At 41.1% G+C, this 18830-nt stretch overlaps 1 protein-coding gene across 5 annotated transcripts in view; it reads right to left on the bottom strand.

The window, feature by feature from the left end:
* The window catches only part of LOC134546194 (sodium/hydrogen exchanger 10-like), a 405401-nt gene that overhangs the window by 9959 nt on the left and 376612 nt on the right, over positions 1–18830 (bottom strand). For 2 of the 5 annotated variants that reach the window (XR_010079099.1, XM_063388796.1), the window contains exon 22: positions 14032–14164. The exons of 1 other annotated variant lie outside the window; for it this stretch is intronic. The gene's annotated coding sequence lies outside the window, so the exon portion shown is untranslated. Of the gene's footprint in view, positions 1–14026; positions 14165–18830 lie in introns of those variants that run through there. 2 more of the 5 variants (XM_063388799.1, XM_063388800.1) reach the window with 2 other exon arrangements.

Here is an 18830-nt window from a genome sequence, read left to right on the forward strand (position 1 = left end):
TTAACAGCAGACCAAGTTTACAATGCGGACGAGACTGCTTTGTACTGGCGTTGTATGCCTCGAAGCACGCTGTGCACTGCAGATAATCCTCACAGCGGGATGAAAGATTCTAAAGACAGATTGACCGTGCTTGGTTGTTCAAATGCTGCCGGTACCCACAAGCTGAAGCTACTCGTAATTGGCAAAAGCTTGCGCCCAAGGGCGCTAAAAGGTGTTAAAGTGTTACCCGTTGAATACCGAGCTACAAAAACCGCGTGGATAACATCTGCAATAACCACAGAATGGTTTGACAGTTTTGTGCGCCAGAGCCGGCAACACTGTAACAAGATAGGCTTAGACCCGCACTGCAAGATTGTCCTTGTGCTAGACAACTGCTCCGCGCATCCTGCAGCTGAAACACTAGACAGGGATAATGTTTCTGTCATGTATCTGCCCCCTAACTGCACTGCACTAATCCAACCGCAAGATCAGGGAATATTACGCTCCCTAAAATGTCGTTATCGCACGGAGTTCATGAAGCACTTTTTATCTTATCTGAATGGCGGCAAAACTATCTCAGAAATTAAAAAGGAATACACCATAAAGGATGTCATATGGTCACTAGCTCGTGCATGGGAAGGTATGCCTGTGTCAACATTTCACAAGGCATGGTTTAAATTGTGGCCGACTTTAGTTTATCGTGACGAGGTTCATGACAAGGGAAATGAAGCCGACTTCAAAGGTTTTGAACAAAAAAACGTGAACGAACTGCTGGAGTATGCCAAGAACATAACAAATCCAGAACTAGAAGACTTACAATTGCAAGAACAAAACATTGTGGAATGGTTTTGTGTTGATGATAATGTTCCCGTTGTGCATCACTTTTCGGATAAGGAGATATTAGACTCTGTTAAGTGTAACAAAGACGACGGAAACAATGAAAGCAGTAGCGATGAAGATGAACCACAGGAGAAAATCTCACAAGATGAGTGCCTTCACCACATTGAACGATTAATAGCTGGCCTAGAGCAACGAAGTTATATCAACGACCAGCAAATTATGCATTTGTATATGCTTCAAAAACAGCTGACTGAAGAGAAGCACAAACGTGTGCGGCAACAACGCATTAGTGACATGTTCAAAAAAGCTCCTGTTTCCACACCTGCTTCAACTACGAGTGAGAACATTGACGATCCAACACCTGGCACCAGTGGTACAAACGTAAACAGTTACGTTCAGAGTGACAGTGACAGTGATTAACTTTAACTTCTCCTGTCTTTCACAATGTGTGACGATTTAGGTAATTTGTTGTTTAGCTTTTTAAATTTAAATTAATGCGACTGTTAAACAATGTTTCTTACACACAGACAAGTGGGGCCGTATACAGTGATTATTTCAATGCAGTTTATCTAAGTTCTAGGACATTATTTTTTATTCGCGGGACATGTGTAGCCTACAGTGAGTCATGGTAAGTGTTTTTTTATTTGTAATGTACCGTACCTAACTGTACCATGTGTTATTATTTTATATTTTATTTATGCAACATGTGGATACACCAAATCACTGTACAAACTATGTAAATTACGTAATTGTAACACAATTCATTGAATGTCAAACGTCTCGCCTACGTCTGCTTTCTTCGCGCGGACATCATGGTACAGTCACGTAGCTGTAGCGTGCTTCTAGGCAAGGTCTGATAAGCGTGCCCGTGGCAAGGTCACACCACCGGATGTAGCTGTCATCACCCTACCCCCACCCCCCTTGCCGTCCTCATCTACAGCTACAGGATGTTCACAAACTTCGGGAGCAATTTTTTTTTTTCAATTAGGGGGCCTTATAGTCAATTTCTACTTTCCGGAATTTTCTACTATCCGGAATAGTCTAAGTCCCGACCATTCCGGATACAGGGTGCTCTACTGTAACAACAGAGCGAACCTTGCACCTGAAGTTCTTCTCACACATTTTTATGCTGTTTACAGTCACTTCTGTCAGATAATTGGCAGTGTGAGCATGACCAGATGTGTCAATTGTGTTCACTAAATATACATTACCCAATTTAGTTGTAATTGTAGCTCATATTATTGGTTCATTATGAACATTTGACCAGCCATCTAACCCAAGAGACCCACTTTCATCTTCCAGAGTAAGGGAACAAGTTTTCTTTTCTTCTTCATAAATAGCATCTAGTAACGAACCACTAATTTCTTTTCAGTTTGGAGGGGTGTAGCCTGGGCGCAGCTGTTACATAAGTTTCACAAACTGATGATGTTTGACACTACAAAGGGATGCATTTGTTGCAAATATAAAGTGACCTACCTGCTGATCCAAACACTTTTTTTGCATTGGTGTTGATCGAACTATGTAGGAATCCATTGATATGTTACCTTAAATTTTTTTCTTTCTGCAAAAGTTAATTCTGACTCATTACCTTCATTTGACAAAGTCACAAATAATATGATAGATGTATGAGTATTGCTTGTGGAAGCTGTAATGCAGTCTGAAAAAGAAATGTTTATCTTATTAATTTAGTTCCAAATTACAAAGGGGGGAAAAAATTAGAAATGGAGACAGTTTACCTCTCTTCATAACTCTAAACCTATTATAGATAACTTATTTACATGCTTTGCTACTGCCAGGTTTTCAGTACTAAATGCATAAAGCTGGGATTACGCTTGGAAATTAAGAATTATGCAGCAAGTGTTGATACTGCTCTGTCTTTGATACACAATGACAGTATTGTTAGAAATAATTTCAGAATAATATCAAACAGAAAAAAAAAATCTTTTTTCTGGCTGTAAAAATTATTAATAAAAGTTAAACTTTAATACAATGCTTGAAATGTAAACACAGTCTAAAGCAAAATAAAATATGAGCAAGCTTACTGAGATTATTCATATGTGACTTGTTTAAACTTAAGAATGAAAACTTCATATACAGTGGAACGTCATTATTACGAGTACGGGATACTATGAGACCTTCGAAGATACAGGGTTTTGTAATGCACCTTCAGTCTGACTACGTAAATCATACTTAATTTGTCTAGTAATTACGAGTGTTTCCTTGTTGTCCCTTCCGTAAGTACAAGTGATTTAAATGGCATTTAAAAAAAAAGTTCACGCAGTCAACACAAAGACCACTAAAAGAGTGTCGAGGAAAGAAGTGGCGCGACTGGTGACAAGCAACGTGCTTTGTCTGTCGTTCCTAAAAGATTTTTTTTTTTCCGTTATGGTAAACAGCTTTTGCCCACAACCAGCACTAGATAAACACATGATCAAAGATGCCGGAAGGAACTGCGTAACGATGAACATACACAACCAGGTCCTGATACGAATACTGGCACTCACAGAATAAAGTCACGACTGAGCAACAAGCAATAGGCGGAGCATGCTTTTTTTTTTTGTTTTACTTTTAAACACACAGAGACGGGAAGTGTAAGGATACCTTACAGGAACTAAGAACTACCTATCTTGGTGGTCGAGACCCGCCGACCAATTGTAGAATGGGCTATGGAATGGGATCATGGTATGTAGTACCGGCCACCAGGGAAAAGGGCAACAGTTAAATATGGATGTCATGTTCTAAGAAAAAGGTAGCAAGCACCATACAGACCTCATGTGTGGACTGGAAGAGTATGGAGGGGTACCCAAGTGGGAATTGCAAACCGCGAACCTAATTGTGTGTAGAGGTGAGACCGGGAAGGGACAGCAGGACATTCAAACAACAGATGGTTAACGTCAACCAGGGTGGTATTACAGCCGCAGGCATGCGGGGTCTCGAGGCCAAGTTTAAGCAAATGCCCAGGGGATGCATCGTGTGCAGACCTAAGGTGGAAGGATAAAACAACAATAGCGCAGGTCTGATGGTCAAGGAGAACGTCTCTACTCACAGCACTATCCTGATACAGACCTGTATATATTCTGATGTGCTGACGCACAAATCCACACCACATCATATCCCATTCCTCCATGAGCAGGGCCCGTATGTACGGCTTGAGTATGGTATAGGAAATTGCTTGCAGCATGCCTGTACGGATAGCTAATTTGGCAAGACGGTCTGCCATTTCATTTCCCATAATCCCAATATGTCCTGGTATCCATATAAATTGTACCACACTACGCAAATTGGACAACGTTACACAAATGTCTTTAATGAGCCATACGACAGGTTCTGCAGGTGGGGGATAGGAGTGAAGAGAGCGGATTAACATATAGGAGTCAGTAATGATGGTGGGGTGTGGTATATTTTCCCGCTGAACATAAAAGCAAGGCCTGATACACCGCATACGCCTCAGCATAGTAAACGGTGGTAATAGGAGGCAGCTGATATAACCCAGAAGTCTTATGAGAACTATCATAAAAGGCCGCCCCAACACCATGTTCCATCTTAGACGCGTCCGTGTATATTGTGGTACAAGAGGGTCGGAGACTCACCGTCCTACGGAGATCTTGAAGGGTGAGACTTGGGGGCTGCTCTTTATTACCCACAACCGCTATGTCCAACAGTTGATACGTGATTTCATATGAACAACAAAAGCGATTGAAACCAACAGTGGAATGAATAAGATTAGCCTGGCAGTATAATTTTGATAAAGGCAATTCTAACTTATCAATAGCCTGCACGTAGCTGGCAACATGGAAGGTTCGTGATCATACCCAAAGTTTTCCTAAATCATATTTCCTGTGTAGGGAGAGTGGTGGTAGTCCCAACTATCTGCATATACGTAATCGGCGTCGAATGGAACGCCCCTAAGATAATGCGCATGCAATGATTCTGCAGTCGCTCAAGCGCGGTACTTCCCGTAGGTGCCAGGATATGGAGAATAGAACAACCACAATCCAATACCAACCTTATGGTGGTGATATAAAACAATTTTAAGGATTTCACCTCTGCACCCCATTTGTGCAATTATGCAAAAGATACCGAACCTGTGCCCCCCCAGTCATCCTTCGATCTAAAACAACCCCCAAATATTTCACTTCATGAATGACGGGGAGGGTAGTCCCATTGAATTGAAGGGACGGAAGACTAGGGATGTTATATTTGCGTGTAAAAAATACAATCTTACTCTTCTCCAGTGACACTTTGAGGCCATTGACAGAGGACCACGTATTGATCCTTGGTATAGTGGACCGGAGGTACTCCAACACTTTGGGGAAGGTCTGACGGTAGGACCAAACAATATTGTCCGCATATGTGATATTATATGCCGTAGGGCCAATATTATACACAAGATCTTGTGTATATAGGAGGTATAGTAAGGGGCTGAGGGTGCTCCCCTGCGCTAATCCGGAATATACGAAACGTGCATTGTGAAACGCGGATACTAAGTCGAGAAAGAGAATTGTACGTATGGATTTCTGTTGAAAGGCGGTGAAGATTTTAGACAACAAAGAATTAATAGCGTCCTGTGATCCTGTGCCCAGTCGGAATCCAAATGTTTCCGGTTGAATCAGGAAATGCCACTCCAACCACCAGTGCAGTGCAGTTTATTTTTCAACAACTTTTAAAAAATCTTAGCAAAACATGATTAAAGCACTATAGGCCGGTAGGAGGAAGGCTCAAGCATGGGTTTATTCAGTTTGCAGATAGGCACCACTATGTATTTCCTCCAAGAGATAGGGATGACACCAGTGAGCAGTATATCGTTATACCGTTTTAACAAGTAAGAGAGATAGTTATCAGGCAAATTGCGAATCAATCTGTATGGCAACATGGAAGGTTCGTGATCATACCCAAAGTTTTCCTAAAACATATTCATTCCACCGTTGGTTTCAATCGCTTTTGTTGTGCATATGAAATATATTGTGGCCTGGCATAGTGTCAGGGGTGGTGGATAAACAATTACGAAGTTCGTTCAAGTGAAATGGCGTGACTAAGAGTAAAGTCATATGAACAGTTACCGGAGGCCAGCTCTGGAAGTTCATATGTATTGAGATGGGGTACATAATCCAAAGTGATATGACACACAAATTGTGGTAAGACGCTGCTAGGCATTGGTGAGACATGCGAGTGTTCTTTGCCGTTACGAAAACGCTTAAAGTTGTCCCATAGACGGTGCAGAGGAGTGGTCCTAGAAAAGGAGGAACAAAAACTTTTCCATTTATCCTTTTTAACCTGCTTCTACATTCTTTTTGCAACCGCCTGTGCCTTCTGGAGTGCAATAAAATTAAGCAGTGTGGAGTCCCGTTTTTAGGTGTGCAAGGCAGCAATCCGTGCCTGATTCGTGACCTGACTGATCATTCCACCAGGGTGGTTTACGTTAATTGGGAAGAGGGCGTTGTGACAAGGGTATGGCCTGGCGGGCCGCGTGTAAAACTGTGGTGTAAATATAGTCATAACCATCCTCAATTGTCCCTAAATTAATGTCCACATCTGGCATGTTCTCACTAAGAATGCTCTGGTATTTGCCCCAATTAGCTTTGTTTGTGGACACAAAATTTTTGTAAAGGTGGGGGGAGTGGAGGGGTGGAATATTATTGTGCTGGGAGGTTGTCAGTAAAATGGGAAAGTGATCACTGCCCCAAGTATCGTCCAAGACGGCCCAGGTCAACTCCCCAGCTATATCAGAGGATATAAGAGTTAAATCTACTGCTGTAGACCGCTGGGCATAATTACCTAACCGAGTATGTCGTTTATCATTCAGTATCACATATGGCAAGGAATTAAGAAATTCTAGGAGGTATTTCCCAGCAGCATCACAATATGCATTTCCCCAACGAGTGTAGTGGCAGTTAAAATCCCCACAAATGATCACCGGGGTACGAAAATTGGTAAAAAAAATAAGCAGTCCAAGTATCAGCATGGTGATTGGTAGTGGGATGAGCATACAAGGAAACCATGATCCACACAGAATGTAAATAATGGATTGTGATAGCAACGGCATCAATATTATCAGCCACCGGTGGATAATGTACATCAATCAGCTCGACAAAAACTTCTTATGAACGTAAATAGTGGTACCCCAGTCCACACTATCAGATCTGTACAGGACATAACACGGAAGTCTAATTGTATAATGCGGGGGAAGTCGAGTTTCACAAAGCATGATATCTACAAAATGTTGTCGTAAGTACTGTTAAAGGGGAAATCGATTAGCCACCAGATATCTGGCATTCCATTGAATTATTGATATACATGTGGGGAGAGGCATTGACGGAGCAGAGTTACTTTAAAATCTGGAGAATCACCTCCACCAGCGTTTCTTTGATGACCAAAAATGTGTGATAAGACTTTGCAGTGTTCACTTACCCTTCAATCATGTCAACAATATTGTTGAGTTTTGCCTGTTTGTTTGTGATGTTGGACTCAGAGGAGACCCGTTCCGGTGGTGAATCATTCAACAGTGCCGTATAATGAGTAATAACAGACTGCGTGATGTCAGGCACATCAGGACGGAATTGTGCATAATACTCACGTAGCTACTATTGGTGTTATTGTCAAGCAGTATAACAGGAGGTATTGCTTTGTAACACACCTTATATCCATCTGGTCGTATGTGCGAAGAAGCACGTTGGACTGGGTAGTGCAGGACCTGCGCATGTGTCATGTGTGGGCGCGAGGCCACCCCACCCATGCCGGTGTGCACACAGGGGTGAGAATGCGGTTGCATCGTTGGTGCTACACTTGGAGGGGTGTTCATCACCTGCAGGTCCTGACCAGCATGCACGGCAGTCACTTTTCTCTTTGCGTCCACATAGGGTAAGGTATGATATGCCATGACCCTCTTGATTTCCCGTTCCTGCTCCCAAACAGGACACAACTTCCTGTTCAAAGCAGAGTGGTTGCCGTTTCAATTTACACACAGTGGGTCTTGGGCGATAGGACATAGTTGGTTGTGCACATTCAAACATGTAGCACATCGTCGGTAACTGGCCTAGCAGGATTTGGCAGTGTGCCCAAATCGGTAGCTTGCATAACACATAGTGACAATTTGCACTTTAGGCGTGACCTTGAAAAGTTCCTTGTATAGAACTATTTCTGTAGGCAGGGATTGTCCTTAATGAGAGTGACAAGTTTAAAGGGATCCCTCTCGTCCTGACCCTCCCTTCGTATGTGTTTGGTCATGCGTTCGGCAGCTACAAGTTTGTGAGTAGCACATTCAGAACTCTCCATAACATCCAAGGGGATGTCATATATGATACCCTGCTTTTGTGCTAGTCCGACATGAGTATTGTTGAGGTTAAGTTGACGCGGTACATCGAAATCGAGGAACTGGTTGGCAGCCTCAGCAGTACTAAAATGGATCTTAAGTCATTTAGGCCCTGCCTGTTGTATGTGGGTGATATGTCGGTTGGGGTGTAGCCTCTTACCGCTCACAATAGGATGTAGGTGCCCTATATTCTCATCGGTTGACTCTGCCAACACCACATAAGTACCACTACAGGATACAGGATAAATGCATGCTCTCGCCCATTACATACAGTTTATGTTGACTCAGTTCACGACGATCATTTGCCCCATTCAACTTGTCATTCAAGGCATGCACTCCATCCTTCCAACGGATTGATATATTTATACGTGCATCCAATTCATGATAACCTGAATTGGTCTTCCGCTTATTGTCCGTTCGCTGTTCAGTGTCCATATCACTGTTATGATTAATTTTACCACCTATCACTGCAATCGTAGAGCTCTCCATGTGACTGCGGGTGCCCCGGTACACGTCCACACACGCACGCAGTCGTCACCAAATTCCTTCCTAACAGAGAGTTAGGGGGAAGAGGAGAGACCATGGGCGGGATTGTGGTGATTAACAACATGCTCTCTCTCTCTCTCTCGCTTGAGGTGACGGCTCCTTGTCCTCCTTTTCTTTACCTCATCCCGTTATTCCCCAGCATTTTCCTCTCTCTTGCGCAGTCTCTTTCTTTCTCTACTCTAGGTTGAAGGTTAACATTGAACAAAGATGCTTGAAAAGATACATCCAGCAGGGGGTGAAGTAATTTTTCAGGAGCGCGTGAAAGCTCACAAAAAAAGGGGGGAAAAGAGGAAACTGCGTCAGAGCTGCCATGTTTATGGTGAGACTGGCCACAAATATAACCTATCCAGAAAGTATAAACTGATTACATACACCGCTGCACATAAAGCACCGTAGAGTGCGTTTTTTTGTTGTTACGTTAACCAAGGTTCTCCCCTAGTTGCTAGCTGCTGCGCTGGCTTTCACTATAGGGGGAAATCTAAAAATAAACCAGCCCACACAAGATGGGAAGCCTACGCCCCTCACTTCTCGCACTTCTTTTATTTTCCTTTCTCCGCTTCACTTACCTCCCCTCCTTCACACCGCGACCGTGGTCCCAGCTGCCATCTTAGCTGTGTTCCGTTGCTCCCTCATGCATCAGACTAATTCATTCCCGATTAAAATGAAAACCATTGCAGATACAAAAAAAATCATAGCAACCTTTTCAATTTGTAATTTAATTTACTACAACTTTTATTCAATGTGTTTTTTACTAAAGTGCACCATTTTCGAGTTACAGTGTAAAATTAAGACATTTTTAGAAGGTTCAGGAATCTTAACTTTGACTTCAATTTTATATTTTCAGTTATTAGGAGTATCTGTAGTTATGAGGATTTTTCCTGCCATTGTCAGCTCTCGTAGTAATGAGGTTACACTGTATTCCTAAATGACTTGGTTTCATATTAATTACAATATGTAGCAAATTTAACACAACCATGTTTTCTGTTTAAATCAAGAGACAATAGTATTACACTTGATAAAATTGTATTACACTGCATCATATTCATCAACTTGCATAGCTGAAGTTTCACATTTAGGTTGGTGATTTTACATTCTGAGGACTTGACCTTCCAGTTCAGTGCCACATTTTTTTACATTCGGCCCTCACATCTTTTCTCAATTATTTCTTAACTTCTTCAAATGAAAGCCATATGACATCCTGCCACTCATGTTAAACCATAAAAGTTAAAACATCAAAGGACTGAAGTCCAGCAAATCTGCACATCAGACTACGACCTAACCCCAGAAAGTTTATTTCACATGAGGAGGATCCACCATTGAATGGGTGTTTCCCATAGAATAGGAATTTACAGTAAAGTTGAGGATTCCCCACAGAAGAGGGATTATTTATTTAATATTTTCTTTTAAATTTTAGAGGAGTATTAGGCTGGGTATGAATTATAACTTTTTTCATCTTGATTAATATGTAATTATTTGTTCCTGTAAATCACAAGATACATTAATGAGCAAACTTTTGTAGTTATGAGAGTGAAGTTAGACCTTTCATAAATATAATTAAAATATTCTAGTTAGAAATAAATTATAAAAAAAAAATTGCTTTAAAGCTTAGATTAAACAATTGTGGTTTTATCAGCCAACTCTGAACAGGACATAACATATACTCCTAGATGCTTGCCATATGCTGAAGCTGCTGAGAAATTCTCTCTCCTCAAAGGGCAGTTTTGCTAGTGACATTGGAATGATCCGGTGGAACTATATTGTTGAGTTAGAGAAACTTCAAAATACAGAGAGACTTAATTTGGCCACAAAGCTTACTAATACACATTTGTAGGTAAACAGAACCAACGAAAGTAAAGCTGGCTGCATAAACTTTCAGCGAAAGTGTTGCAAATGCTCCGACCTACTACAATGAAGACTTAAAGCTCCCTCAATTCTAAGGTTGTGAAAAAACCATTAAGTTTATAACACTTGTAAGCAATGTTTTTGATATCTTCAACAGCAGTAATATGCATTCCAAAGGTTTCAAAAGACCACTTGACTTGGATTTGATACAAAATGTCCATTTGTACGTGGAAGAGGCAAAGCATGGTTATCATCACTGCGTGAAACCATAGGTGGTCCACCAATTATTCATTCTTTTAGAAAGATAGGGTTCATTGGCATAATTGTTTGTTATAATTCAGTGCTGACTGTGTATGACACATTAATAAGTAGGCCTGAACTTAAGATGAATTTCTTGTTAACTTAAAAACTTAATTAAGATCATCTGGAAGTATTTTTCAGTGCTGTTAGAAGTCGTGGTGGTCACAATAATTCCACAGCTTGCCAGTTTGAAGCAGCCTTTAAAAGGCTTTTGGTTCACATACAGATTGGTGCTCCTACCAGTGCAAATGTTTTCCTGTATATCCAACAACAATTCTCAATAGGCATACTGCAAGCATCCAAGAAAGAAATTTTCCTCCCTCTGATATATTACCAAATTCTGGAGTGCTTGTAATCAGCCATGATCATGATTATGTTCCTGAGCCGAGTTCATGAACTCTTTATATGGAAGATGTTGTGGAATACATTTCTGGGTTTGTAGTCAAGAAACTGGAACGTAGTATCAAATGCTTTTCATGGTAAATCTGCACTAAAGGCTACGACATAAAACTCTGCTTCTTTGCAAGGAAAAACAGAGGAGTTCTATGTGTTGCCTGTCAAGATGTTGTATGTTTATGCAGACAAGCAGAAAGGGTGTGTAGGGAAAACATTGTTTTTGAAGTGGTTGCTATGCTTGATAGCTTAGTCATGTCAGCATTTCAGCATGCAAACAAAAATTTATTTCAGAAGCTACATGATCATATCCTAGTTAGCCCGCCTCTTGAAAACCGTGTTCACCATGTAAGGAGTTTTCATACCAAGATGGTTCTCTTCAAGAATCAGTGATATCTAGTTCTTTTATTGTATGTTTGTGTTGTACTATCACTTTGTTATTGTTCAGTGATGCTATTTGAAGTTTCAAAGATGTACATGCATTGGCTGTAGTCATCTGTTATGACTTATGACTGGATGGAGTTATTGTGAATAAAACATATTGAGTGATGGATTTTGTAAATATTATTGTTAGTATCCTGCAATATTTTATTTCATTGTAAAGTATCAGTGGTGTAGCAAACCTAGGGCAGGAAAAACTATCCTCTCCAGCTGCTGCTCGAACAAGGATGCCAGTTTCATTCAATTAGAATTATAATATCCACTAATTTACTATTGTAACTAGAGAAACTTACAATTACAGTATATGTATTGCTTAATGTTTTTTTTTCAATAATGTTATTCAATATTTTTTTCAGTGGTAGAGATATTATACATATTATTAATTTGATGCAATTACCAGTAAGTAAAAAAAAAAAACATGTGTAAGTGCTACAATATATTTATCCTTTGTAAAAATGACCAGAAAATTTATTGGCCAGCGGTGTTAATACTGTTGCTTGTATTGCATATTAAAATTTTAATGTGTGATGATAAAATCATAGAAATCATAGTTTTATTTAATATTGCTAACTTGTTGTGATAATTACCTGTGGTAGGTATTTGGGGATGAAAAACACTGGGAGTGGTATGCCACTAAGCACTATACCACTTTCTTAGTCAAGGGATAAAGATTGCTAGAGTAAAGCTCTAAGTGTTTTGAAAATTACATGAAAGGTTTCATGATGACTCGGTGTGTGTTACACTAATGCTTGTTAGTACCCTACAAACTTAAACAGTACTATTTTCTATGCGAGGTTCTTAAAATCACACTGCAATTTTTTTTCTAATCTATTAGTAAATAATGCAGTGTAATTTTTGTTTGATTGGCATTATTTTTTTAAAACTAAACTATTTCACTTGCTTGTTTAAGCTTGAATGACAATGTGATTCAATATGTAGGCCAAGTTCTCACATACCATAAGTCATGTTTTTCTAACACAATTTATATTTTTTCACACATGCATGCACATGCACAATGCTGGAATCTTGCTCTCTTCAGGGAAGTCGAAGGCAGAACGCATTCCAGAAATTAGTATGTACTGTGGTTTGATTGACATAACTTTTCTCATTGTACTGTTAGATACTTTACCCGTTTCCTAAAATAATTTTAAAAAATAAATGGTTATGCTAAGAGGGAGTCACATTACAAGTATAGAAGTACTAATAAGATCATTTGTTTTGTTTCATGTAAAGAGCAGACATGATATACAAGGGTTGGTGCATTTGTAATTAAAATGATTGTGCAATGGTATGAATGCCAAAGAAGTTAAAAAATTCTTGTAATTTATGGCTTTGGTCTAAATTTTTTTTACTAATTATTAGAATATGAACTCAAGAAGTGTAACATATTGTATATGCCTATATTTAGCTAAATTTTGTAGTATGAAGTTTTGTTGATGCTAAATGTATAATGGTTGTGGAAACATATCTCTGTGTGTGAATTTGACATACAATTTTACATGCATGTACAAATAATAAAAAAAAAAAAGGCAAAAAGTTTCAAAAATTGAGACAGAATTAGGAATAATATATTTTATATGAAACTCCCATTTAACATAAGGTTAATTATGGGTTCAACAACTACTAGCGCTGTTAGTTCGCAGGCCGCTGCGAGCTTTACTCATTGTTGCTAACACCAATAAAACCGAGTCACTAAACTTGGTCTCTAAAGTCGCTAAAACTGATTCTACCAGAGGCAGATCCAGAATTCCGTTCTGGGAGGGGCACAAAAGGCCAGTGATGGTCTGAAATTGCAGGAGGGGGGCCCACGAGAAAAAGCATAAAAATTGGTTGGTAAGTAATTAAGTTAAAATTAAATAATGCATTGTGTCCAACTACATACATATAAAAAAATTAACATTTAATTGTGTATTATCATTATTGTTGTTTTGACATCGTACCTTCTATGATAGTAAAGCCCGAACTCCACTCCGCCAGTACCAGTTCCTGATGGCGGAAAGCACCCTCACATCACAGAGGCACGATTCAAGTTATTGATTATGTCCGTAACTAAGCAAGTACTCCATGCTGTGTGTTAGGCACCTGTATGAATACCAGTGTATTTAATTCCTGTAAAAGTTATGTAAAGTCATAATATTCATAAAAGAAACCCCTTAAAGAGTGCCTGGTTTGACGAATGCCTTAATATCTTTAGCGGCCCAAGCCAGATTTAATACGTAGTAGAATATATGAATAGTCGGGCTACAGGTAATAAAGTAGCCCACAAGCGATGAAAAGTCTTTGGTTTTACCATAAAAATAATACACACATACATAGACCTGTCAGTAGTTTCCCACGTGGGGAATTTAACTAAGTAAATTGTAAGATGTTAAGACGTTAGGTTTTATGTAAAACATTTATTAGTCCTTCATGGTTGTGCGTGAGGGTGCTGTCCCTCCCCTCTCTGCCTGCTTCCCTCATTCGGGAGTCTTCTGGAGTTCGTGGTACAAGGTAGAGGTGACTCACGTGGGAAAACTGCAATTCATACATCACAGATCTGCGTATCAACCATAACCTTCGGTACTTAATTCACAAATAATACCTTGACCAGATTGCCTCCGTTGTGCCGTGGAGTTTTAAAAGAAGTACAGGGCCGACTGATTCAGATCGCAATCTTTCTATAGCGGGACTGCTACTAGAGGGCGTAGACAAGTAACATGAAGTGCAACATGTGTTAACAGTGTTTCCATTGTCATTTATAACATACTGACTCAGGCTAAGTACCTGTCCTTCAGCTCGTGTGAATAAAACCATGTCCGCATAAATGTTTGTTTCATTCAATATCTCGCTGACCAACTTTTTAGGAATCAACTACCTATGCGGAGAAGGTAGCGCTCAAGGATGTCGTTAGTTAGTAAGGTCTGCATGAACAGGTTCAGCCATTTTGCTTCATACTGGAGCCGGCGACCCACACCAACACTTTGGTTAGATGTCCAGGCTAACCTGGTGCCCTCCTGGACCAGTCTCATAGTTAAATTATTATAAATTACTTCCATGTCGCTAAGTTCAACCTGGTTCTCAGTCATGGGACCGCCGGGCAGTGGCATTTGGTGCCCGTAAATGTGGCAAGTAACAGAAGATACAGAAAGAGTTAAGACAGTGAAGGAAAAGTACGGAAAATGTGGGAAAGTGTAGACACACCGAGCGGACTATTCGAGATACCCCTATTGGATGCTATTGCTCTTTGTCATCACGGGGCGACGTCACATTTCCCGCCTCTCACCCTCTGCACCTGTTCCAGTATTCTGTGATGGCACCACCAGAGTAGGCACTGATAATGCACACAATCGGTCCTTAGCTCAGGCATCTCAAGTTTCAACGCTCGTGGGATTTCTCCTCCCACTGCTCTCTCTCCTCGCCACACCACCTACCTCAACACACTGATCCTCTCCCCCTCCATGCATCCCTCCTCGCGGAGCGGCCCACTCCCACCTTGCCCGTTTCTCGAACCACCCATATGTTCCAGTGTGTCAAAACTGACAGATGGCGGCATGCAGCAACCCACATGTTTGTGCACTGATGTGTGATAGCATCACGGCGACTGGTCACATTACAAGTCGTGACGACTGGCGAGATGCTACCACAGTTAATGACCTGTGTAGGCCACCACTGTCTTTTGCCTAAAGACATGGACATGTGAGGTGCAGTGGTGCAACACGTGCTGATATGCTCTGGTAACATCAAAACTGGGAATGGATGGTAATATAGGAAAAAATTTAATGGGACTCAGTGTGGGCAGGGAAATACAAAATCGAGCTATTACCTCCTTGCAGCCAACCGTGATACCAACTTGATGACCCACACATACCAAACAAATCAATGTGAAAACATACCCATGCCCAGGCTACATGCGTAATGCAACAGGCCAGGAAAGCTCGCGGGAATCTGCTATGTCAGCTGATCGAAACATGGGGGTAGCGCAGTAAATAATGTCGAGCCCAAGACAATTGATGCTACCAGAGTTAATTGATTTTCACATGAAGACCTCAGTACCTTCAAGAAACAGGTGCAAGGTGCGTTTAACCAGGGCAGGCATACCAATAGACGAGAGGGTGGAGCACACGAGTGAGTGGATGCGGGGTGATTGGTATGCTATGACTTGAATTCGCGGATGCTTTTTTGCATCGTTTCGACACCGGACAATGCCTTTGTACAATGTACATCTAAGTTTTATGGGGAGACAGCGAGATGGAGAGCCTGTAGAATAGTTTACCTATTGCACATTAGTTAAGGCTGTTCCAGCGCATCTCCCCTGACATCGAACTGACAGCCGGTCTCTCTGCGGTTACCCTTCTGCTACATGATGAGCTAAAGCTGTTTATGCACTGTTGCCAACCCGCCTCGGTGGAGGAGTTCGTGTAACAAGCAGTGGCCTCCGAGAGGAACTTGCAGAATATTAGGCGAGAATGAGACCTGACAGCCTTTCCTCAACTAGAAGCCACTTGGTTGCAAAACAACCGGATGGGGCGCGTGGGCTACCCTCTCCATCTATGCGGCAACATGTAATTGAGAATGTGCCTAATGTACTGGACAACCAGCAGCCACGGGGGACCGATGTAATGATCCACAACAAAAGAGTTACGACCGACAACCACAGTGTCAGCAGGGGTATCCCGCTGGAACTTACCACTAGCATTGTGACTGCCTACGGCAGCCACCTCAATGCCAACAACCACTGGCATCACCGCCGGGAAAATGTATGCAGAGGGTGCGGAGTTATGAATACTGCCTCCCGCACGAACTGATTCAGCAATGTGAGCTGTGGACAGCCCAACACCAACTCTGGGCCCGCTGTCGAGACCTCACGATCAGCGGCTTCTTGTTCCAGTGGAGGTGAATTGCAGATCCACTGCAGTGATGATCGACATTGACGTCAGCCACGTGTTTGTGAGCCTGGACATCATACCACCTACCATGCTGCAACCACACCAGGCTGAGCTGCGCCTGGCCACTAACACCCAACCAGGTGAGATGCTGGGCTCCGCGGATCTGGAGGCAAGACTGGAGGACTTGTAGTAGAAGATTTGCATGAGGAAATTGTGTTACATCAACCGCGTCCATGTGGGAACACATGAGCACCGCACAGTCAATTCCACGGGTCTCACACCCGAGCTGCCTGGCGAGATATTGATGTTGGAGCATTTCCGTCATGATGTTCCTCCCCAGTACCAGGCAGTGTCAACCGTGTGCTGCACAAGTGGAAAGATGTATTTGCCATAGCCAACCTGCTGCAATGCACTTTAGTGGCAGAGCACATGATTTTGACTACCAATGACAGACCTGTTTGTGAACCCACTCAGGGCTATGGCTTTAAGGAACAACATGCCATAAGAGAGCAGGTCTCGGAAATGCTGCAAGATGGCATCATTGAGCATTCTAATAGCCCTTACAACTCGTGTGTCATGCTAACACCGAAGGACAGCTCATTGCGTTTTTGCGTGGACTTCTGGCTGTGAAAAGCCGTGCCAGTCTCTCTCCATCCCCACAGATCAGTGTCGAGGCAACTATAGTGGGTTTAGGTCGGGTGAGTGTGTTTAGTACACTCAATCTCAATACAGGCTATTGGCAGGTGCCCATGTGCTGTGAGAATCAAGAGAAGACAGCGCTCACTGTGCCAGATAGATTTCAGTTTTGAGCAATGCCTTTCAGCTTTAAATGCGCCCCAACAACCTTTCAGGGGATAATCAATCGAGTACTGGAGGGATATGTGGGACATTTTGCAGAAGTCTATCTGTATGATGTCATTATTGTCTATGAGCTGTGGGAAGACCACATCACACATTTATCACGTGTATTAGAGCTATTAGTTAACCATAATCTCACAGCTTCAATATCAAAATGTCATCTAGGAACACTGGAGGTGGAATTCCTGGTACATGTAATGATAGCGGAAGGCAACCGCCCCCAGCCAGGAAACCTGCACAAGATCGCTGAGGCTGAGGTGCCAGGTACCCGCAAAACACTGCAGCGATTTGTAGGGCTTATAAACAATATTATGTTCCTTTGTTGAATCTCGTTAGTGAGTTTCAGACTAAATTCAATGCACCTGTTCTTTAAATAATAATTTTTTCTTGAGACTAACCTGACCGGACAAATTCTGTTTAATCGTAAAGCCAAGGCGGGGATTTGCATACATACATTAGTTTGGACTGGTGTTGTCAAAAAATCAACGGTTGGAAAAACTATGTTATTTTCCGAGTGATTGCATTAGAAACACTAGAGTATCTAGTAATTTTGTGGAGTCAATTGTCTTCACCTTCAAATGATTTTAATGCTATTTGTACATCTTTTAAAGTATGTTTAAAGTAAAACATGTGAAGTTAATTTGAGTCATCACAATCTTGTACAAAAGATCAAATGTGTAGCAATTGTCTTGTCAGTAATAAATCTAACTTTTGTTCTTCCCACTGCTTCAGAATCATTGATACAGCTAGTGTAATGAAAGCCAATGAGTTACACAGACTTTCAAAATTTTTAGTGGCTTTCCCGCAATTTATTGTCTTGTAATTCTTCTTAAATACTTCTTGTCTTTTGGGAGTAATCGAAAACCAACTGTAGATTTCCTGTACCAGAAACTCTGTGTTGCAAGGTATTTTACTGAGACATGTGAAACTTCAATTCGTAGAGAATGACACATGCAACGGATTAATACCAAATTTTTTAAAACGTATTCTCTCTTGAGTAGTTCGAAAAGACCATTATTTACTCAGACCATTACAGAAGCATTGTCTTTGCCAATTACTAACTTTTAAGTGATTGTTAAAGGAATTCACAAGAAAAGCAGCAAGATTTTATACCTGCAGTTTCTACTAAGGCGAGAAATGCTGATATAATGGTTTGGTTTTTTTACACTATTGTATGTACATATAAATATTCCTAATTATTTTTAAAATAATACATATGTAAATCCTTCTATTAATACACTGTATTCTTTATCACCCATGTCTTTAACCAATGATTGTGTTAAATATGGAGCCAAAACTTCGGTTATAATGTTAGTACAGTTTGTACGATGTATTTACATGTTTTTGGCGCCCTTGTCACTGGAAAAAAACCTTTTTACACAGTGCGCATAAAAGATCTACAGCTAAAATAAAGAAAAGTTCAGCAATGAATAAAGAAAGGAAACCTTCTGCACTAG

The sequence above is a fragment of the Bacillus rossius genome, chromosome 1 (genome assembly GCF_032445375.1).
Source record: "Bacillus rossius redtenbacheri isolate Brsri chromosome 1, Brsri_v3, whole genome shotgun sequence".
Classification (NCBI taxonomy): Eukaryota; Metazoa; Arthropoda; class Insecta; order Phasmatodea; family Bacillidae; genus Bacillus; species Bacillus rossius.